The 24,565-nt window shown below is 44.1% G+C and overlaps 1 protein-coding gene across 2 annotated transcripts in view; it reads left to right on the top strand.

The window, feature by feature from the left end:
• The first annotated feature begins 2,056 nt into the window (after window positions 1–2,056).
• The window catches only part of OXR1 (oxidation resistance 1), a 467,833-nt gene continuing 445,324 nt past the window's right edge, over window positions 2,057–24,565 (top strand). Inside the window, exon 1 of one of the 2 annotated variants that reach the window (XM_084620223.1) lies at window positions 2,057–2,199. The gene's annotated coding sequence lies outside the window, so the exon portion shown is untranslated. The remainder of the gene's footprint in view (window positions 2,200–24,565) is intronic. The other variant, XM_084620224.1, reaches the window with a different exon arrangement.

Here is a 24,565-nt window from a genome sequence, read left to right as displayed (position 1 = left end):
TGTGCCTGTTTACTAAAGCTTGGTCCCTCTTAGCCTGGGAGTTCTCACTCTTTTGCCTCAGGGGTCTTATGGTAATGACTTTTAGCACTTATGCTGCACCTGTTTATAGCTTCTAAACTAGTGTCTTGTTTTTCAAGTTTGGCAACTTGCTTTCGGATTTTGCTGTCTTGCCAGGTCAGACTGCTTTGCTATTTGAATTGTTGTGGCTACAGTTAAACTTCTCTTCAAATGTAGCTCCTGTGAAAGGTTTTAGCTGTTAACCCAATAACCAGTCTCTCTCTGATATTTTCCTATTTTCAGTTCCTAAATCAGTTTTCAGCCAATGCATGCCAAGCTCTTATAAACATTCAACATTTTCCGCTGGTTCTTGAATTCTCTGATGAAAACATGCTCCTTCATAAACAACATTTCTCTGTGGTGTAAAGTATGCATCCAAAATAGCTAAAACCCTTTCATAGTCACATTTGTGATTGTTCTCAGTAAAGTCAAAGGGTTTAAATATATGCTCTGATTGCTTTCTCATAGCATAAATTAAAGCTGATACCTGTACATGTCTAGTTTCTTTGTGGAGTTTGCTGGCAATTCAAAACCTTGCAAAATACTGCTTCTAGTCAGTCCATGGTGAAGGTTTGTCAAGGGTAACGTTCTCTGAGCATTGAGGAGTGACAGGTTGATGAGATCCTGCAACCTTTGTTTCTTTGTGCCTTTTGTCTCTGTTCTTAGTTTACTCCTACCACCATGTTATGTCCCTATTCCAGATTTGGCCTGGCTACAGAATTTGCTTATACATACCAGATGTGTTCATCATAAGAGCCTTTAGTGCTCTGCCAGGTATGGCTGAGGTTCCTTTAAATCAGGTATTTTACACACAGCACAGCCTAGTGGCTGAACAGTATGATACAATTTATCATCCCCTCACAGGTAGGAGGACATCACCACTCACTCTTGAAGTGCATCCCAACCTTATATATTCACATTCAGGTTGCTTTGAATTTCTTTTAAATAGTTCCCTAAAGCCATTTGACTAGCAACCGGAGGTAAGTGTGTGTGTGGTTGGGGGGGGGGGGGGTTGTGAGAGAGCGCATCTGATCTCTGAGTAGCAGTGGTGTTAGTCTGTATTCGCAAAAAGAAAAGGAGTACTTGTGGCACCTTAGAGACGAACAAATCTCTGTTATCTTCCGATGTAATGGCATAATGTGAGCCAAGGGGAGCCCTGGTGCTAGGAAATGCCCTGCAAATGGCCTTCCCTGGAGGCTCCCTGTCCCACTTTGGGGGAGTCACACCAGGGAGGGGCGATATGTTGAAAGGAACGAGGGCTGGGGTTGCCTGTGGATTTAGTGGTGGGATGCGCTGGGGAATGGCTGTCTCCCAAATCCTGGTCCCTACAGAAGCCAACGCGAGGTGGCGGGTGAGGAAGAAGAAGGGACTTTGCCCGCCTGCCTCCCCTCCGCGCCCCGCCAGCGGCTGCGGGCTCTGCTGCGGCGGGTCCCGCCGGGGGACCCAGGGCCGGGCCAAGCTGCTCTGAAGTAAAGACGAGAGCGTTACGGGCTGCCCCGGCTGGAGTCGGGGGCGTCGATCGTGTGAAATTTAACCTCTCCCGGGCCCCCCCAAGGGAGACGCTGGGCATTGACCCACCCCCCGCATCCGTCACAGCCGGGGGCGGCCCCGTCCCGCGGCTCCCGGGGCTGAGGAACGGCCCCAGAGTGACAGTCCGCCGCGGCCGGCGGCTTTGCAAAGGCACCGGTGAGGGTGAGAAGCCCCCCGGCCCGCACCCGCAGAGCCGCCCGCGGCGGGCCCGTCCTTCGCTCGGCTTGTTCAGTCAGTTCAGGCGGCGCAGCAGCCGCGAGGCCAAGCCCCAGCCGCAGCGCGAACGCGGAGCGACGTCCCTCCCCTCCCCTCCCCCCCCCCGGCCGGCCTGGTTCAGCTCCCTCAGGCTGCTGCTCTTTGCCTTTTTTTTTCCGGGCAGGGCCTATTTTTAGCTCCCTCTTGTTGGTAGCGTCCAGATTATCCCTCCCCCCCCCCAGGGTTCAATGGTACGGCCCGCCGAGGGGGGCCCCAGAACTGAGCATGTCCGGCCGGGCTCCGGCAGCTCCGCAGCCCAGCGCTGGCTGAGTCCAGCGAGCGCGCGCGCGCGCCCGCGCCCGCCCCACGCCGCGCGGGACCCGGCCAGCAGCCAGCGCAGCGCTCCCCGGCCGCCAAGTAAGTTTGGGTGGGTGCTCGGGAGCCTGCCCCCCCCCCACCCCCCGGCAGCGGGAAGGCGCCGAGCTACGGGCAGGGCAGCCCGTGCCCGAGCCAGCCTGGAGTGGGGCGCTCAGCGGCAGGTGCCCTTGGCATGCCGCTGCCGCTGAGCGGGTCTGTCTGCCCCGGGGGTGCCGGGCAGAGGCAAGGATGCCCGCGGGGAGTGAGTGCCGGAGGAGGGTGCCTGGCTCCAGGCAGGGCTGGGGGGAGTGGGTGCTCCCCGCAGTTGGCCGGACTGGTGCTCGGAGCATTGCTCCCCTCTGCGCTTGGCAGCATTAATAAGCCTCTCTAAACCGCAGCGTTTTTTTTTTGGGGGGGGCTGATTACTTCTCATTAGAGCTGACGGAGATTGACCGCAGCTTCCGAGACGCCGCAGTGCCGACACACACAGCCCAACCCAGCCCTCCGCGCATCCCGGTACAGTACTGCGGGGGGTAGGTGCAGCTCCGAGGGGTGGCTGGCTGCCTGTCTTCCTTGCGGGGGGGTGCGAGTGAGTGAGTGCATCCAGCTGGAATGTCACCGTTTGTGAGCGTGTGGCTTGGAACTACAGTAGGTGTAACTTTAAAGTTGGGTGTTTGGTTGCTACATTTGCTCAGAATCTGAGAATAGGGAGTAGCATCTATTATGCTTAGGAAGCCCTGAGGAGGTGATATAGCAGAAGCTGCATGTGATTCTCTATCACCGTGTCACGGATTTCCTTCATCATGTCATGGATTTCCTTCTCTCTCCTCTTGGGAAATCCTTGGGATTGTTCTCTGTAGGAGAACAGGCAGTCTGTCTGTCCCCGCAGTTTCCACAACTTAATTTCCACCCGATGACTTCTTATAGATTAGCCCATTTCCCTTTGGAGGAAATTGGATTGCCCTAGCTGTCGGCAAGACTTTTGCATCCTCATTTGTTTGCTATCTTAAGAGGTCCCCTGGTCCTCTCATTACGAAATCTGAAAGGCTGCTGACTGATCTGATCAGAGACTCTGCATCTCTTTCTCTGCTGGCATGTTCCAGTGGAGATGCACTTTTGCACTGTACTCATTTATTCTCAGTAGAGCAGCCTCCTGAAATATGCATATCTGGTGAGATGATTACACCAGTGGTGCTATTGTTCTGTAGTCATCATTATTAAATGGGGAGTTTAACTATATTAATGCACAGAAGCTTCAACAGAAGTAAACTGCAACTAAAATAGTCAAAAAATAAGACTGAGAAGCAAATGCAAAAACTAAGTTGCTTTTGTAATTAAAAATTCAAATTACGTTATAAAAATGTTATAATGCTGCAAAATCCCAGTTATTAAGATTTTACAGGAGCTTCTGATAAAACAAAATTGCTACAAACAAAAACGGGAAATAAAATCTTATTGGATTAAAATTTGCTTTCTGCATGAAAACATTACATTAATTCTTCATTGTTAATATGAAATAAATATAAAGTGTGTTCATATAGTTTAGTACTGATTAAGTACTTTATTCATTAAATGTCTGTCAGTGGGGAATATCTTGCTAAGTGCTAAACTAAAATACATGTTTATTTCAAAGAATAGATGACGATATTTAACCTAATAAGCATGATGAGGTCGATTTAAAATATGAATATAAAATCATTTTAAGTGATCTTTGTTATTCATCTATATCAGAAAATTTTGGATTAAACTAACCTTATTAATCTATAAGGTAGTCAGTTCATCTTTATATATAGGACTTATGTTTAATGACTAAAATGAGAAGGATTTCAGGACCTACTTCTCCTTTCATATGGGGAGGGGATTATTTGCAGATTGTAAATCAGATATCCATCTTACTGAATGGTTTCAGAGTAACAGCCGTGTTAGTCTGTATTCGCAAAAAGAAAAGGAGTACTTGTGGCACCTTAGAGACTAACCAATTTATTAGAGCATAAGCTTTCGTGAGCTACAGCTCACTTCCTCAGCTTATGCTCTAATAAATTGGTTAGTCTCTAAGGTGCCACAAGTACTCCTTTTCATCTTACTGAAGTGATTTAATAATGGAAAAAAATAATACTTTGCGATACTTTTGTGGAATTGCAGGGAAATTGTTTTTGTTTATGCAAATATTTCCGTTACGCTCCTGACTTGTGAAGCCTTGTAATGCCAATTTATTTGTGGATAGTTTCTGGTATTTTTCCATTTGATAGCATGATGGGGACCTATCAATTGAATCGTTTGATTCTGGAAACACACGGATGACTGTGCACATTGCATGAATTGTAGTGGGACTCATGAAAATAGATGTGTGCACACGTTTAAATGTTTGCAAGTTAGGCCTAATTCATTTAACTAGAAGTCAGTAAAAGTTAAAGGCATTTTAAAGTTCTCCAGTCCCCAAATGTTGCTACCTTTGTGCTGTGTACTCTTGACTCCATTAATTAGTGGTGTTCTGGGTGTGGAGTGGGTTGCAGGTAGGAAATGAGGACTGTAGTGTGTTTATTCCTCCTTCACCCATCAAAAGGGAGGGGGGGGGGTGAGACAAACGAATTCTAATCTGTGGCCTTCTGCAGACCAGTAAGAGTGTATGTGAATAAACTGCTGTTCCATGCTGCACTGGTATGCTCCTTTTTTTATGAGGATGTATTAATGTGAAAGTTGAATTCTTGCACATTTCCCTTTGCTGTCAGTTCCATAAGACTGGAAGAGAAGGGAAGAACAGATTGGGTTACCTATGATGACAATTTAGTGAAAACTATGGAGGAAAATTTTTGAACATGCCAACCTTGATTTGCACCCTGCATTTGATTATCTTTGAGCTGGGGTCATAAATCTTATTTAAATCCAGGGAATTACCAGAACATTAAAAATGCCTCAGTTTATACATCTAACAGTCAAGGCTACATTTATTTAATTGGAAGCACTTCTGTTTCACTCACTATTGTAGTACCTAAATACCTCTCAAACACTAATGAATGTATTTTATTCATAAGGCACCTGACCCAAAGATCAGGCAATTTTATGGAAAGACTTCAGCGGACTATGGATCAGGCCCAAGGTACTTAAACTTAAAACAGAAGTAGTGATTACCATAAGAATGTGTATATGTATAGAACATACTCTTTTTTTTAAAATTATAATTCATATAGTGAGCCGAATCCCTACTCAGATGAAATTCCCTTTGATGTCCAAAACTCAGCCCAATTAACAGAAATATTTAAGGAGTACTTTTGGCACCTTAGAGACTAACAAACATGACTGCTACTCTGAAACCAGAAATATTTAAGTGGTTGGAGTGTTGAGCATTAATTGCCCATAAATGTATAGTTTAGCAGCACATAGCTTTTTTCCTCTCAGGCAGTAAAAGATGTAAATTTTCTGACTCCATGCGTTTCTTTTCCTTGGAAGCTCTTATTGCTTCATTTTTTGCTTAGTTTAAGGCACTATCTGAATTTTTTAAAACTCTTTATTTTAAAAACTACACAACTCCTGTTCCATGGGTTCATATTACACTTCTATCACAATTCACATCTCCAGCACTTTGGAGAATAATAGTGCTGTGTAAAGAGATGTTAAAATAATTATTGTAGTTCAATTCATTTTAAAAGGTTGTATTATTAATACTGCTCCAAGACATTTCCTTGGGAATTAATGCTTCCCTGAGGTTAACAGAAGCAAAACTGTAAGGTTATTAACATTTCCAGTCAGCTATTAAGTCTAAGAAAGTTTCTTAGCTTTTATTGTTAAACTACCTTGTGTGATTCCTTTCTTGCTGGTCCTTCAATGAGCCTGCTATTCTCTTCAGTCTATTGTAGCAAAAATATTAAATTAATGACATTGTTGAAATAAATACCAGAGATGGCAATTTGCAGTCAAAATCAAATGCCACTGCAGCCAAATATAGCTTAGTGATGAGCTGAGTTAACTGAGGAGGGCAGTAGGTGCTTTTGAACTTATTGGGCTGTTAAAAGAAGAAACTTGAACTTTTGTGTTTAATAGGGGCTACTGATACCTGAATTAAGAGCTTCTTTTTGTGTTGCAACACAGCAAGGTCTGTGTCATGGAGGTGCTTTTAGTAGGACTGAGAGCTATTGCAATTAGAGAGCAGATGAAAGAAAAAGAAGCAGACACACCTGTTTGTTGGAGTTCTTGGGGCACGTCTTCAGTCGGAGTAAATTGTTGCCATTACACTGACTTCAATGGAACAATGACACTTCATGGCAGCTGAGCATATGCTCCTTCTGTACTTTTAAAAATGTATTTTTCTTCTGCATCTACCAACCCTATTCAAGGGTTGACATAAATAAGGAGAGGATACAGTATCCTGTGAATGTCAACTGCTTGCTGTCCCAAACAGGAAATAAAAGGTGGGTTATATTCAAATCTTCCTGATTGTGCAGAGGCTAGAAACTGTGGCCATTATTGATGCTTATATGTGGTGGTAGCAGTATGATTAGTAAGTTTACTGCTGTGGTAAGTATCTCTTAGTACTTCCCTGTTACCCTCAGAAGCAAAGTGATCCTGGAATGCCGTCCTGTTCCTTGTCCTTTTTTGTTAATGTGAGCAAACACAGAATTGCTGTGTGGATTGTTAGCTAGTTTTAATCTGCTGCTTCTAAAAGCAGGGAAAGGAAGAAAAACAGAGTAAAAATAGAGGTGCATAGATAAACAAATGCAGAACATTGTTAATCCTAACATCATTGGCCAAGCTGCTTCTGCGACATCACACTTTCTAAGGAGCACCACGTCTTCTCACAGGAACCAGTGCTCCCTAAGAGCAAAGGACCCTTTTACTGCCTAACTCCTTCCCCTCCTCAGGGGATCAGCCATAGATGTCTGTTGGTGCTTTATGTTTGCAGCATTGTGGTGGCCATGTTGGTCCAAGGATATTAGACAGAAGGTGGGGGAGGTAATATATTTTATTGGACCAATGTCTATTGCTGAAAGCGACAAGCTTTTGAGCTACACAGAACTCATCTTCAGACCACTCTGGTGCTTTAGTAATAATGTGGAGGGAGGCTCCTTGTTGATGTCTAGGTAGGAGTGGGGCTGGAGATGGATTCTCACCATTTGACTGACAGGCAACTATGGGAACCTCAAAGGGACCATGCCCCTTGGAACTAATATTGGAGCTGCTGTGAGCCAGGGTGAATACACAAGGGCCAGTTCGTTGAAAGCTCCTCATTCATAATGGAGTTCATAACAGTTCATAAGAAGAGTTTACCAACTTTGCTCCTCACAAGGCAAACGGCTGTACATTATCTGAGATCCATGTTACAGGGCTCCTATTCTATGTCCTCCAGATACTCAGCAGGAGGAACTAAAAAGAGACGGGATCAGGACTATATGCTGTCAAGGTTCCTCCCCCACTCTGAACTCTAGGGTACAGATGTGGGGACCTGCATGAAAAACCTCCTAAGCTTATCTTTACCAGCTTAGGTCAAAACTTCCCCAAGGTACAAAATATTCCACACTTTGTCCTTGGATTGGCCGCTACCACCACTAAACTAATACTGGTTACTGGGGAAGAGCTGTTTGGACGCGTCTTTCCCCCCAGAATACTTCCCAAAACCTTGCACCCCACTTCCTGGACAAGGTTTGGTAAAAAGCCTCATCAATTTGCCTAGGTGACTACAGACCCAGACCCTTGGATCTTAAGAACAATGAACAATCCTCCCAACACTTGCACCCCCCCTTTTCTGGGAAATGTTGGATAAAAAGCCTCACCAATTTGCATAGGTGACCACAGACCCAAACCCTTGGATCTGAGAACAATGAAAAAGCATTCAGTTTTCTTACAAGAAGACTTTTTAAATAAAAATAGTAGTAAATAGAAATAAAGAAATCCCCCCTATAAAATCAGGATGGTAGATACCTTACAGGGTAATTAGATTCAAAAACATAGAGAACCCCTCTAGGCAAAACCTTAAGTTACAAAAACGATACACAGACAGAAATAGTTATTCTATTAAGCACAGTTCTTTTCTCAGCCATTTAAAGAAATCATAATCTAATGCATACCTAGCTAGATTACTTACTAAAAGTTCTAAGACTCCATTTCTGGTCTATCCCCGGCCAAGACAGAATATAGACAGACACACAGACCCTTTGTTTCTCTCCCTCCTCCCAGCTTTTGAAAGTATCTTGTCTCCTCATTGGTCATTTTGGTCAGGTGCCAGCGAGGTTACCTTTAGCTTCTTAACCCTGTACAGGTGAGGGGAGCTTTCCCCTGGCCAGGAGGGATTTCAAAGGGGTTTACCCTTCCCTTTATATTTATGACATATGCATAGTATACTACTGCTTTTTAGTGTATGTGCAAGTGCCTCAGGTGACATGTGACCAGCATTCATCTCTGAATTTGGTCTGCTGGTTGGATCATTAGCTTGTCCCGGCTGGGTACTGACGGGGAGTGCGATGTGAACTGCTGATCCATGCCCCCCATGATATGCTGATGGTGGTGGAAGAATGAGTTGCTTCCTCCTTGAGCAGTCCATGGCCTCTAGCTGATGAAAGGGGAACAGATTTCTTCTTTTCTCCATACATATAGGGCCCAACTGTCATTCGGCATGGTCAGATAGATCCACAGCAAGTTTATGCATTTGTATGGGAGTTTCCTGGCTTTTATGGATAAGTAAATCAGGGCTCTATATATCTCTTTACAATTTATTGACAGGGTAACAAAACAGTGTATTGCATGGTAGTTAACAAACTTGCCAGTCCAAATAATTTAGAAGAATAAGATGTAGGGGGAAATTAAATTTAATAATTTCAGAGGAATAATTTGATTCATGCTAGGTATTAATTTAGATGTAAGCAGAGTCAGTATGAGCTCCACCCTGACATCTGGTGGTGAGGTGTGGCAAGTTGTGGAAAAGAACTTCAGGGGCTGATCTCATTTGCATAGGCACACCCACCCCACCTACAATGAGGCCATAGCTGCCCAAATGGTCACTTTGGCTGCTGTGGGATCCCCAGTGTCTCTGTTATTGGGGCAGGAAGAATAAATTACTACCCTGATTATGGGAATCAAGGACAGTGGAACTGTACTTGGCCTTTTGTTATGCTGGAGTGACTCACCATCAACTAAGTAGCACTCGCTAGGCAAGGGACATGGGTTCCAAAACTCTGTGAATTGAGAGAGGCTGGGGACAGGTATTAATACTTGGTGGCATGGGCCCCCCCTGGTGAGGGCCTTATATGCTAATTGCACTTCCTCTTCTCTCCACTGTGGAATATCAGAGCTAATTTTGATTCCATTAGGAGTCTAGTTACAGGCTGCTGAGCTAACTTCACTTTGGGCTAATGGTGCACCAGCACTGAGGCTCCCTTACTACAAGCTGAAATCACAGAAGAGCTAAACTTACTAAGAGCTGAAATCACTGAGTGTTGTGATAAGTAGTGGGGGAGTCTGAAGATATATGGTGGAGCAGTTTGTGGGACGGTGAGCAGAGCGGCTTGTGGAGCAGAGCAGTTTGCGGGATGGTGAGCAAAGCAGCTTGTGGAGCAGGGCGGCTGGTGGAGCAGAGCAGTTGGATGCCTAGAGCAGCTCATGGGGCAGCTGGCAGAGCGGAGCCCCATGGAGAGGTGGGGCCATCAGCTTTGAACCACATAAGGTGCCTCCTTAACCCCCCCTCCACCCAGGTTGGGAGGTAAAACTGCAGATAAACTTCCGAACTCTGGGGCTGCCCTGACCGGGGCAGAGACTTTTGGGTCGTTGGACTTTTGGGACTTTGGGTAATTTTGGGTTGCTGGCCTCAAGAACCAAAGGGAAAGGACATGCCCGAATTTACTTGGGGTGGGTTTTTTTGCTCATGGGTTGTGTTATGAATCCTGTTGGTGGTGTTTCCCCAACATAATGCCACATTGTTTCTCTCTGTTATTAAAAGACTTTTGCTACACTCAGACTATGTGCTTGCGAGAGGGGAAGTATTGCCTCTTGGAGGCGCCCAGCGGGGGTATATATTTGTCCCAGGTCACTGGGTGGGGGCTCGAGCCGGTTTTGCATTGTGCTATTGGAATGGAACCCCTAGATACTGAACCCGGCCCTTGTTGCTGCCAACTCTGACAGGCAGAAGGGTTACATATAGATTTCTGGATTCTAAGGTCAGAAGGGACCATTGTAATATAGTTTGACCTGGATAACATAGGCCATATTACTTCCCTGAATTAATTCGTATTAGAACTAGAGAAAATATATTTTAGAAAAACATACAATCTTGATTTTAAAAGTTCCAGGGTTGGAGAGTTCACCATAACACTTTTTGTAAATTGTTGACGCTCATGTTAAAATTTGCAACTTTTTTTGTAGTCTAAATGTTTCTAGTGTCAACTTCCAGCCATTGGAGCTTGTTATACCTTTGTCTATCAGATTGAAGAGCTGTCTATCGCATTTTGGCTCCCCCTGCAGATATTGATCAAATCACTTAACTCTTTTTTGAGCTAAATAGATTGAGCTTCTTGAGTCTTTCACTATACGGCATGTTTTCCAATCCTTTAAATCGTTCTTGTGGCTCCTCTTTGAACTCCCTTTGCCCTGTTAGTGGTTGCATGATATGCCTACTATCCTTTTTTCAAGTCCTCAGGAGAGGCAAAATGCTGAAATATTTGGACATAATTGTTCCTTTCCCCAGGTGGGTTTCATCTGGATGTGCATGCACCATCAAGCAGCAGTAAAGCCTTTAGGTCAAAATATAGCATGTTGGTAGGGAAAAGCCACATAAGGCACTTGTGTAATGGTGCAATCAAAGTAGATGTGAGTATCTTTCTAAGTGTAGTTGTCTGCTAATAAATCTAGTATTGATCAAAGTTGAAAGATAAATGAAAAAGCCAAAATTTTAAAAGGTCTAAGCAGAGCCTCTTGTATTTATTTTGTCGTCTCATAAATCATTTTGACAGATTGCTCACAGCATGTACTGCATATTTAGCTGATGAATAATATTAACAATAATAATAAGCAGTATGTATAAGATGCATCTCCTATGCCAGGAGCAGGCAAACTTTTTGGCCTAAGGGCCACGTTGGGTTTCCAAAATTGTATGGAGGGCTGGTTAGGGGAGGCTCTGCCTCCACAAACAGCAAACGTAGCCTGGCCCCCGACCCCTATCCGACTGACCCTCCCCCCGCCCCTCTCTTTTTGCCCCCGACAGCCCCCCGGGACTCCTGCCCCATCCACCACTCCCTGTTCCCTGACTGCCCCTGGACCCCCCGCCCCTGGCTGCCCACCACCACCCCACCCAACCCGTCCTCTCATTCCTGACTGCACCCACCCCCCGGGACCTCTGCCCTCATTCAACCCCCTGTTGCCCGTCCTCTGACGCCCCCCTCTATCCACACCCCCGCCCTCGACCACCCCCGAACTCCCCTGCCCTCTATCAACCCTCCCTGCCCTCTTACTGTGCTGCGTGGCTACAGCCACACCACCTAGAGCACTGGGTCAGGCCACAGCTCTGCAGCTGCACTTCCCGGCTGCCCAGAGCAGTGCACCAGCGGCGCAGTGAGCTGAAGCTGAGGGGGAGGGGCTGGGGACTAGCCTCCTGGGCCAGAAGCTCAGGGGCCGGGCAGGAGGGTCCCGTGGGCCGGATGTGGCCCCTGGGTCGTAGTTTGCCCATCTCTGTCATGTGCCCTCTAATCAATAAATACTTAGGCAAAGCTTTCATTGAAGCTGATGGAACTCTTTAAAGAGTATGAATTCATGATTTCACTAGGCAATACAAGTGAAGTTTGAATAATACAGTATGGAAACAAAACATTGAGTTGACAATCTACATGCTTATGTACTACTTGCCAAGTGTTGCATAATCAGGCCTGTAAGTTTGTTCCAGTGTAGTTTTTCAAAATAATGCACTTCTGAAAAGCAGAAGTACTAGAAAGCTGCTCTGCCTGTATCTAGAGCCAAATGTGTTTCATAATTTGTAACAAATTACATTTCATGCTGTCCAGAGTATTAACAACCTCTCTTCAAGTTAAAGAATATTCTGTAAAAATATTAAACCTTAAATCACCTTGAACTAGTGCTAATCAAGACATTCCAGAAAACTTACAATTTTCTTTAAAAATAGAACACATAAAATGAAGTGGTCAGCAAAAAAAAAAAAAAGGTGGCAGGACCCCCTTGCAACTGACTGGCTGCCACTGCTGACAGGGTCCCTCCTGCAGCTGCTCAACCTCTGCAAGCAGCCAGTACCCCCACCCCCACAGCTCCCAGCTGCCTCTGGCAGCAGCAGACGGACCCTGGAGCTGCTGGAAGGGCCGCCCCTCACAGCTCCCCCCAGCTACCAGCGGCACAAGGACCCCCACAACTGACCGGCTGCTGCCACCAGCAGAGACCCCTGAGCTGCCCAGCAGCTGGCAATGGCAGCAGAAGGACCCCAGAGCTGTTCAGCGGCTACGAGGCCCCCCGCAGCTCCCCAGCCGGATGCCACTGCTGGCAGGGTCCGTTCCCCCCCGCAGCCACTCAGCTGCTGAGTAGCTGCACCCTCCGCCCCTGCTGCTCCCAGCCGCCTCCGGTGGCGGCAGAGGGATCCCAGAGCTGCTCAGCAGCTGCAGGAAGGGGCCCCCCACAGCTCCCCAACCACTGGTAGAGGTGGCGGGGGGACTCCCCCCACCTTCAGCCCTGCAGGGCAATGGGGACCCTGCAGCTCCCCATTTTGTCAGGGATGTTTTTAATAAAAGTCAAGGACAGGTCATGGCTTCTGTGATTTTTTGTTTTGTTTGTTGCCTGCTACCTGTCCCTGACTTTTACTAAAAATATCCATGACAAAACTGTAGCCTTAAGCATGAGCCATGCAGTAGCATGTCAGCAGGAGCGTAAACATTTTGTGGGGGCATAGAAAATATCCCTTGAAGGAGTTAAACTTGAATTATGTGCAGTTTCCTGTGCATGGAGCCTTTTCAAAGTGTCTTGTAAACCAAAGCTGTTGCTGCACTGAGTAGATATTTAAGATCCCATGACATTTTTCAGAAGAGTAAGGATTTCCTCTGATGTCATGGGCTGTTACTCGTTCAGTGATGCTGTTTGTGAAGGTATCCAAGTGGCCCTCCTTATTAGGCAAGACGCCATCCCAGAGTATCCCCAAACAAAATTCAGAGGGGTAGCCATGTTAGTCTGGATCTGTAAAAGCGGCAAAGAGTCCTGTGGCACCGTATAGACTAACGGACGTATTGGAACATGAGCTTTTGTGGGTGAAGACCCATCTTCAATACGTCTGTTAGTATATAAAGTGCCACAGGACTCTTTGCCGCAAACAAAATGAGTACAGTTCTACTACTCAATGGTTAGATGACTCCATTAAACAACTTCGTATTGTCAGTCCTTTCAGGTTTCTGTTAGGAGGTTACGCTCTGTGTGTGTGTGAATGTAATACATTAAATGCCATTTTTGTATGGCCTGCTTCTGCAGCTAGTTTGCATTTGGAAGTCCTGTGGAAATCAGTGGAAGCTTTGTGTGCAGAGCAGTTCTGGGATCAAGTCTTATTTTTATAAAACCCTTCAGGTTGCACTGGAATGAAACCATTTCACAAGCAAAATATTCATTGTATTAGTCATTAGGATGGTAATTTAGAAAGGTATGAAAAATACTACAGATATGGAAAGGTGGTGAAACTTAATAAATGTCTTGAATGTGCCCAGATCTATCTTTTTGTGGCAATGTATAGCGTTGTCATCATGGGTGATTCCTCTCAAACTATGTCAAACATAATTATTTTATTCCATACTCAAACAGTTTGTATACAGTTATGAAATCAAGAGTTATATATATTTTTAATATTTTGCGTATGAAACTCTGCTGAGGGTCAGCATTTTGTATTAAATACAATGGCATTAGATTAGGTTGTCTCTTCCTTAATTGTATTTCCCTCATTGTATAAATTATCACTGTTTAATTACAGAACCCAGTGTATAGATATTGCTGATGTAAACCTAATCCATTCAGTTGTCTAGTTTTGTGATAGCTGAGTCCCAAGCTGTCGTATGCATTAACTTGAAGAAAAGACAAGATTTATGATGCTGATCTAAACACATTCCCAGGTGATTAATAGATGATTGATATATTAAAGCTGCGGCAGTTACTGAAAAGAAAAACTAAAGCAGCTTTCAAATCCCCAGGGGTGGAGAAAGCAAACATTATTTTCTTTAGGGATCACAGGTCGTAGTAGCTGTCTAAGTCAAAAGAAGACAGAGGAAAAAAATAAAATACATTTTATTTGTTTGTTTCTGCTTTGTTTCCAACTTGGGAATGTTATCTTGGTCTGTGGTTTTGATTTTTTTTTTTTAATTTCCTCTAGGATTGTTTGTCAATATTCTTCTACAGTGAAGTTAATAGCTGAAGGACTAATCTTAACCTATTAGAAAGTGTCACTCTTGCAAGTCATCGTTTTCATCATCTATGCTACTGATTATGAAAGATTTTTGCTGTAGAGTTGACTCTTTCACTGGTGGGTTCAGAATGTGAAATTAAGCCACTGGCAGAAGACCAACACACGGCTCTCCCTGCCACAGATTGCTTGAAGTAACTGGGTGGGGGCAGGAGGAGACTGCACTCATTTCCAGGCACACTTGGGGTTGGTCTACACTATAAAATTAGATCGACCCAGCTATGTCGCTCAGGGGTGTGAAAAAATCCACACACCAGAATGACGTAATTAGAGAGCACAAGGACAATTTTTAAATCGACCTACCTACTGCGTCTTGGGAAGGTGGATTGCTGATGGGAGAATCCCTCCCATCAGCATAGTTAGGGTCTATGCTGTAGTGATTCAAGTGTAGACAGGTCCCTACTCTGTATATGCTTGCATGGAAGGGAATATTGGGGATTGTCTGGGATGTAGTACATTGTATAGCACTGTGCCCTGAATCTTCCTCCTTGACCCAGCCCACTGTGTCTCAGTTCTCTCATCCTCCATGTCCGTCACTAAAATACACTTTTCCTGAAGCCCTACAAACCTGAATTCCCACACCTCTGAGAGGTTTTAACAAGACTGATAATGTGCTTAGAGGCCATAATGGAGACACTATAAGAATCTAACTAGATACTTAAACGAAAGAAAAATTACCAAACCCCCCCCCCCACACACACACACTAAAAGAAATTCACAGAACTAACACCACACAGGCTAATCCTTCATTGCTCATTCACTTTGACTATATATTGTATCCCACCCTTCTTCTATATGTTGTGTATCTAAATTGTAAGCACTTTGCAATTAAGATCTTATTTTTCTACTTGTCTGCAAAGTGCCGACCATGCTCAATTGGTTGTATAGAAACAGTTGTTCAGTAGTTTATTTCCAAATTGATCCTTTAATATGGAGTCTAATTCGTAGGGACGCATGACTGAAAACATTCATGAATACTCTTATCTTGAAAAATTGAAAGGACTTTACCTGTTTATTGAACTCTAAACAGCTGGGTACAGTAGGTAGGATCTTCACCTTGTGTAAATCAGTGGAGTGTCATTTTACACTAATTGAGAATCTGGTCCTCTGAGTCTTAGTGTAAGATCTGGAAAAACATTGTAAGAAAAAAAGCTGTCCCAATAAGTTATTGGAGAAGTAGTCCTGCTTATCTGATCATTTCATGTTAGAATGAAAGGAAATTAATAGTGCATCCATACGTAGATGCCTTCCATCAGATCTCACTTGACTTTCATTTTTTTCTTGTTGCTTAATAGTAGCAAGTTATATGGACTTGTATTCTACTGATTTCTAAACTTGTTTTGAGGAATTACCTGTTGAAGAGCCTGAAGCATACGTGAGTAAAGCTGCTCAGACGTGTATTTCACATTACTTCAGTTGCAAGTAACTTTACTCCTGGGCATAAGTGTTTTGCAGATTTGGGCCCCAAAAGTGGACATGAAGAAAGAACACATGTCTTCTATCCAATCATTTTAATCACTGCTCTAGTTTTTTAGAGACTGGATCTGGATAAACCATTAGAGGCTGGCTTGTGCCACCCTTACTCACTGTGAATAGTATCTCAGTCCACAAGTAAGCAGTCCTCCTTGATTTGCACCTTACACCGAGTAGTCCCCTTTTATTTCAGTGTGAATAAAAGTGGCAGAATGTGGATACCTTGGTTAATAGCAATTCACTAGTAGGAGAATATATGCTGATTCAAAATGTACTACACTTCAAAATAAACTGTCTCACATTATTGTTTTGTCTCTTTGGTGGCATCTTCTAATCCTTGACATTTCAATATTAGAGTGTTACTCGTGCATCTGCATTTAAAATATAAGTCATAGATGGTAAAACTCTGTGGCAGTTTTCATGTTAAATGTAAATTACATAATGTTCTTGGAGCTAAGAAATGCTCTCGTAAGCATTTTGGGTCTGATTCAGTACTCAGGCCAGTCTTACACCAGTGAAACACTGTTGACTTCAGTGAAGGTACTTCTGATTCTCAGTGGTGTAAGTGAGAGGAGAATCGGGCCCCCAAAAGAATTCCCATTGTATTCAAGGAAAATGAGTTAATGATGGCATTATTTATTTAGAACCTTCATTTCCGAGCTACATTTCTGCATAAGAAATGCCTAGCTATGCTGTTAAGTGATGTTATAAACACGTTTATTTTTGGTTTATTTTAAATGTTTAAAATGCTCCTCTGTTATATGCTGTATGCACATGAACAAACAATGCTGGTGGGGGATGTTTAGTGAAGGCTGAGCTTGCCCCATGTTTGCTCTAATTGGACCCAGAGAAGAATGTCCAATGGTTAGAGCCCTTGACTGGGTGTAATGTACATCTGGCAAGATGTGCTGCTAACTGAGCCAGCTGCCAAATTATCTATTAATAGTAGCTTCCAAGAGGTCTTCAGGAGTAACCCTGTCAGAAAATGCGGAAGCACTATCTAGTTCCCAGTAAACAGGTTAATTCAAGCTCTCTTCCCTTTGACAGGTCTTGAGGGGAGAACTGCTGAACAGAGAGAAGGATGAGAATGTCGTTTAGGGAAAGATAAGGCTCCTTACTCTGGCTCTGAGGATCCTCGGAGCACAGAAAGCTAGTGTTTGTTTTTCCCTTTTTGCTTGTTGTTTTGTTTGGCTTGTGTATACAAATATTCTCTTCTGCTGAAGAGGCCTCACTGCCTGTAGCTGTGATTTGTTTCTGCTTAGCCATCCCACTAGGGAAGATCACAATTGCCTCCATATGTTTACCTGTAGCTGGCATTTGAGACTATTCTGTCTGTCTCCCTTAGCAATCTCACATGTTAAATAGGTTGGAAGGGAGGCTAGGTCCCCATGGAACCTTCCAGGTGAGAGTGCTGAAGTCCAAATAGCGGCTGCCCATCCTGATTCTGAGTATGTTTTGAGAGGAAACATTGAGGCCATTTCAATAGCATTACAGAGGCTCTGCACTGCAGGGGGATTCTCTTTATGTCAGGGGAGTTCCCTGGTGGCCTAAACCAGTGGTTTTCAAAGTTTGGGTCGCGACCCAGTACTGGATCACGGAATGCAAAGCACTGGGTTGCCTTGCTCAGCACCCAGGGACCCTGGCGGCCGATCAGTAAAAACTAATAATCCCTACCTGTTCTGATACTGTGCTGTGCCCTGGAAACAGCCAGCAGTAGGTACAGCTTGTAGGCACAGGGGCTGCGGGGCTCTGCACATGCCCCTCCACCCCCCCAAGCACCGGCTCCGCACTCCCATTGGCCGGTAACTTGCCAATGGGAGCTGGGGGGGAGTGGCCTGTGGGCAAGAACCACGCAGAGCCGCTTGCACACCTCCGCCTACGAGCCAGACCTGCTGGTTGCTTCCGGGGTGCAGCACGGTCTGCAGTGGAAGGACAGGCGGGAAACCTGCATCTGCACCCCAGCTGCGCCACTGACCAGGAGCCACCAGAGGTAAGCCCATGCCCCAATCCCCTGCCCCAGCCCTGAGCCTCCCCACAAACCCAGAGCCCCCTCCTTCACCCCAACCCCCTCATCCCTTGCCCTACCACAGAGCCCTGACCTCCTCCTGCATCCAAACCCCCTGCCCCAGCCCTGAGCCCCCCCCAACCCAGAGCCCCCTCCTGTACCCCAAACCCCTCATCCCTGGCCCCACCGCAGAGCCTGTACCCCTAGCCCTGAGCCCCCTCTCACACTCCAAATCCCTCATCCCCAGCTCCGTTGGGTTATGGGCATCAACTATTTTCTTCAAGTGAGTTGCCCGAAAAAAGTTTGAAAACCACTGGCCTAAACCGCAGGCACCCAGGCTGCATGGAGAAGGAGGCAGCCTGACTGAAACATAGCGGGGATAAGTGCTAGACTTGGAGGGAGTGGATTGGGAGCTGGGTGGTTAGGGGATAGTGGGATTGGTGGGCAAAGAAACTGGGAGCTAAGTGGGGAAACTGGGATGGAGTGGTGGGGAGCCTGGAGTGGAACCCAGGATTCCTGAGTCTCACCTTTCCTCTGCTGTCACCAAGTATCTGTGAAACCCTCCGGCAAAGAGTGTATCATCCTCTTCTAATGCTGGTCTACACAGAACATGGCAACCTGATGCTGCTATCAGGTAATCCCTTAACTCAGATGGCGGGGGGGAGTTCTGTGTTCCATCCCTGCTGATGACCCAAATAAGGGTCAGGATGGTCATACATGCTAGGATTTCTCTTCTTACAGTTAACTTTTTAAAAAATAAACATAGAGGAATTACACCCACAAATATGTTAAAAACATGTTAAGGTTGGAAAGTGAAGCTCTCAAAAGTTAGGAAATGCCAGAACAAAGGTTGCTGTGGACACTTGACCTTAATTCCCTTTGTGCCTCCATTTCCTGGCTGTAAAATGGGGACAGAACCATCCCCTCATCTCACAGGGGTGTGGTGAAAAGAAATTCACTGTAGTTTGTGAAGAACTATCCTGAATGAGGCACGGTTCTTTGGGGGAGGGGGGAAGTATGTGAACATGTAATTAAAGACTCTAGCATAATGCATACACATGGGGGTGTCTATGGACTGTCTAAGCTCTTTATAAAGATACTTTAATTCATAAAAATAACTCATAACATAGACAAATGTAATCTGTATGTGACCATACCCAATTCCATTCATTCATTGTTGGCAGGTTCAAATTTTCAAGCATGTTTGAATGCTGCAGGCAGGGACTCAGATTCTGTGATAAGTGTTGTAGAAATTAATTTCCCAGGGGAGAAAGCAAGCAGGCTCTGACTTTCTATAGTTGAAGCTTCTTAAGTGATTTGGGAGAGCACTGATGGACTCTGAAAGGAGTCATAATCAGCCTTTTTCAGCCAAAAAGGAAGTCTGCACAATCCAAGGCTTTGAGGGGAATGTGGCTATTAACTTTGATGGGAGGATCCTCCCAACTCAAGAATCATGGGGAAGATCCCTTGGACAAAATACAAATGTCATCTATTCTCAATGTCCTTTCTCATCGTTGCTAATTGCCAAGGTATTCTGTTCTACTTGCTCCTCCTACCCAATTATCTAAGTAATGTCTCCATTCACTCTGTGACATTACAACTTGTTACCAGGACAGGGCCAGTCTCTTCCGCAGTCTTTCTGAATGAATCCATCAGGAGGAGGAATAGCAAAATTTAAATATTTTTTTCTGTTTCATTTGGTTTAATTTAGATTATCCCTTAACTGTTACAAATATGTGAAGCGTCATCTGTTTGGAACTATAGGTTTTGTCAAACAACTTTTTCTCTTCAAATTTTCCCCTCCCTTCCCTTTCCCCTATAACTTGATTTTGGTGAAGCTTTGTGTTTTATACAATTTGTCCCCTTGATAAGAATGCTCATTCAAATGATCTTTAGAATGAATTGATGATCCTTGCTTAGTTCACCAGGCAGAGCATGTTTTAGAAAACTGCCAGAATTGAATGGGCTAATGTTTTCTGCAAGAAATCAGTTGGGTTTTTTTGTACACAAGTTACTTACTCTTATGTACATCTCTTTATATATGTTGTACAGATTGTTAGAATTTTGATACGTTTTGTCCTTTTTAAGATCCTCCAGTTAATCAATGAAAACAAGAATGTGAGCTAAGGTATAGCAATTGAGTATTTAAAAAAAAGCCGCTCTACGGTTTTTGTAGTCTGTTCTTTATTTTTCCTACTCCTATTTGCATGCTGTTACTGAAGTACTCTGCTGAACATTTGTAGTCATCATAAGTTATTTTTTAAAACAGGCAAATTAATCTAAATCACGCTAGTCAACTGGAATTTAAAGGGCTTAACACTAGGATGGTATAAAGCACTAAAAGATGGTTTAAGTGGCTTGTAGTTTTCCAGATGCTTATACCTGACATTGTGCACCAAAATGCTTCCACATTAGAACGACACAAATTTCAGTGCACAGAGCATTCAGTTTCCATGCCAGGATTAAGTTACTTAAGTTTCTTGTGGAGATCTGGGCTGTGGGAATTTTAAACCACTAGCTTTTTTTTGTCATTTGCCTCTCAAATATATCCATGCCATTTTAATTTCTAATGCTTTTTAGTGTTTAGCAAAATTCAGGGTTTTTTTTAATGATTATTTCTTCCAGCCTTAGCGTTAACAAAGGGAAGGGAATATTTATTTACACTAGTCGTGTACTGAATGGATTAACTTGAATGACAGCTCTTGTTACCGCCTTACTGTATGTCCCTGTGTACTGTCATCAAAACACATGAAAACCTTTCTGCCAAGTTGCATGCAGTGATGTAGCCATGTCGGTCTCAGGATATTAGAGAAAAGGTGGATGAGGTAATATGTTTTATTGGACTGACTTCTGTTAGTGAGAGAGACAAGCTTTCGAGCTTATATGGAGTAAGCTTGAAAGTTGGTCCAATAAAAGATATTACCTCACTGACTTTCTCTTTCTTAGTCTATAGTCATGCTCTATTTTAACAGGATTTAGATAATACTTTAGGAAGTTTTAAAAAACACTTTAGGAGTACTTTGATTAAACACTCTTTTTACTATCTGTGTTGTTGTCTTGTTTCAATTTAGTATTTTAGGGGAAAAAAAGGTTTCAAGAAGTGGCCCTTAATTTTCTGTGTCCATCATTGTACTGTATAATCCATTGGTTGCATGCCCAACCACCACATTTATAGGAACATTTGTGATTGCAAATGCAGACAATCAGTTGCTACTTTTGTCCATGCAGGTGCCTATTTGCCTATGAAAATATATTACTTGCCCATGCAAATTGGTGTGTGTCCATACAAAAGTCTTCTTAAGCAATATTAAAGACGAGGTTGAGGTTAGCAGAAATGTCTACACTTAAAACATTAACAGCAATACAAAAGTTTAGTTGCAAATGCTGACGATACATTTCAATGTTTTTAAACATTTTAATTTTAATTACTATATGTCAGTGATCTCACAATTAAATGCTGCCATTTTACTTGTCTTTGGACAACTTGGTAGAAAGAGGTAGAGATATACTCAGATCTAACTTGCACTTTGAGCCTGAGTCCAGATTTTGAAACCAGAAAAGTTTGGGACAGGAGAGTTCAGATTTGAGGCTCATTTGCTCCATTACAGGGAGGCCTTATTCTTGAAATTCACACCTGGACTTGTACCAGAACTTTGACTCCTCTCCACAAAGTACATCGGGATCAAAGTGGGAGTTCTTGTTCAGACACAGCTGTAACAGCAGACTCTACAGAGGGGTACATGATGTGAAACCAGTATTTGTGGTCAGAACAAAGCTGAAATGTTTTGTGGAGATGTATCTATCTATTTTTTTTTTTTGAGGCCAGGACAGGGGAGGGAGAAAGTCGCACCTAGCTCAATTCGGTCTCAATTCAGAAGTTTTTTTTTTAAAGTTTGCTGTAAAATGGAATTGCCATTCTCCTGTGAGCTCTAGAAACCCATGTGCTATAAGACAATACCACAGGCTCCTTCTCTGTGTAACTGGAGGATCAGTTTAAAGCAGAATTCAACCAAAACAGCTCTGAACTACTTGTGAAGAATCTCAACAATTTCTTTGTCAGAGGAGATGCAAACGGAGTGGCTCTGTGGATTTAATTATATAAAATGTATATGCTGTCCACTGCTTCATGGTTAGTTGCTAACTTGGCTGTATGTGCTGCAATGGGTTAGGCATCTTTGCTTTACAGGCTACTAAACATATTTTCTTTTGTATTTGAAACCTTTCCTGACACAGCTGCTGACTGCTACAGATTTTTACATGTGCCAAGCCGTTAAATCCTATCCACTGTAAATGGTGCTCAGGATCCAAGGCTATTTGCTTCAATGCTGGTGAAGTTTAATGAGAAGACACCAAGGAACAACATTTGTCCTGTAGTACAATGCACTTTCAGTAATCGTTTAAATGAGAGAAAATAGAAAAAACTTAATCCTTTGTTTTGCTCTTGTTGCCTGGTTTAAAAAAACAACACTCTGGTATGTAAGAGAGGTTATTTTTTCCTCTATTTGGTAAATTTCAAATTGTTATACTATGCCTACCAGACATATAAAAAGATTACAGACAAATAGCAAAAACCTTCATGCCCTTTAACCAAGTTTAGTACTTCCTGCAATCCTATTTGTTTTGGAAGGAAACACTAGAAACATTTCAGTTCAGTTTTAGTATTAAATGGATATTGTTGAGGTTGTGTTGATGTAAATAATGAGTGATGTGAATAAAAATGACAAATGAGTAGGCAATGGATTTTTGTATGTGATTACTCGTTATTTTTTCCTCATTGTTAATTCTTATACAATTAGGTATTATATGAAATGTGTAATCTGTAATATGAAAGTGTAGTTTATTTAATGTTTACTCCTCAGGGAATTATGCACCAAAAATTAAAATTATGCGCACAGTATTTTAAAATTCTGCAAATTTTATTTCTCAATAAATAAATGTGGCTCCAGCATGACAGTGGGGTGCACAGACCACTGGCTGCATTGTGATGGGAGATCACCCTGAAGCCCTCACCTCCCTCAGTACAGGGATTCATCAGTGAGGCTGCACCTGACCCTGATACAGTGCAAGGCCTGGGCCTGCCCCAAAAACACCCCAGGGCCCTGCCCCTCTGTGCCAGACACACCAGGTATGGGTAGGCAGGCTCAGCCCAGCATGATCCAAGTGTGGGGGGGATCCAGATGTGGGGTGAGAGGTTTCTGTGTGGGGCAGTTTGGGTGCAGGTAGCTCAGTGGGAGATCTGGATGCACAGGGGCTTGTTGGGCGGTTCCGGGTGCAGGGGCAATCGGACTGCAGGGGATCCAGGTGATGGTGGTTGGGGTGGGGGAGGGTCTAGGTGCTGGGGGAGTGGGGCTTGGTGGGGTGGGGGTCTGGGTGCAGCTGGTTGAGGCTCGGTGGGGTGGGGGTCTGGGTGCAGGGGGCTTGTCGGAGGGATCCAGGTGTAGGGAGGTAGGGTTTGTCAAGGTTCGATGGGCCTACTTAGTGGGGGAGCCCCAGCTGCTGCCGAGGGGATGCCGCATGCCAGGATCCCCCTTCCCCTCCCTCTCCCCCACATGATTCCCCCATCTCCTTTTCTTCTCCATCCCCCGCTTCCTTCCCCACTGCCTCTCCCCTGCCACCTCTTCTTACCCAGCCCCACTGCAGGAACTCACGATTACGCAGAAAAAAGGAAGGCTTCCAGGATACAAAAGGGAAGCACAACTGTCACTAGGACCCAGGAGGCTGTGTTCGGCGGCAGAGTCAGCAGAGACCCCATACAAGAGGCAGCCTCAGAGCTGGCAATTCTGTGTTCTCAGAAATGAGGAGGGAGGGGGGCAGTGGCACGTAACCCCGTGTGCTCCCCCGCATGCCTTGCCTCTATTTGGGGAGCTATCCCCCCCAAAACTGCACATGTGCTCCCCCCTCCCCCGTGGCTTCCCTGCCTTTTTCTGCATGTTTCCTGGCAGATATTTTTTTGCATTTTTCTGCGTGGGGGGCACAGAAAAATGTGGGCCATATGAATTCTGTGACCCTGCATCGGCGCAGAATTCCCCCCCCCCCAGAAATAAGTTACTGAGACAGTAACATAATCCTCAATTCCTTATAAATTCTTCATTATCATCCTCATCATCCACGCAGATATTTATGCAAAGTATATGTGAAATATATAAATATGGGCCAAATCTTCCTCTGTTGCACCACTGTAGCCCTATGGATTACTCCTGAGGTTACCCTGATGTAACTGAGAAAGGAAGTTGCCTATGAGATCATAGTAGTAAAGATTGTCCAGTGTGAATAAATGAATGTAAAATGAAAGCCTTGCCCTTGAATTGTGTGACTAATTTGTGGAAAATAATACAGGTATGTCATTGTTCTCATTTTTCCAATGTTAGTGTTCCAGTTTTGTGGTGATTTTGTGCTCTCTCGCAATAATAAAATCAATTTATCCCATTCTTTATTCCATTAGGATAGCAGTAAAGTTAGTGTCAATCATTTTGGAAAGAACATTGCCACTTTCACTACTCTCATTCTCCTGTAAAGTGATTTGGGACAATAAACAA

Source organism: Lepidochelys olivacea (genome assembly GCF_965140295.1).
Source record: "Lepidochelys olivacea isolate rLepOli2 genome assembly, chromosome: 2".
NCBI lineage: Eukaryota > Metazoa > Chordata > Testudines > Cheloniidae > Lepidochelys > Lepidochelys olivacea.
Note: the sequence above shows the minus strand (reverse complement) of the source record. Positions and strands in the feature narration are given on the sequence as shown.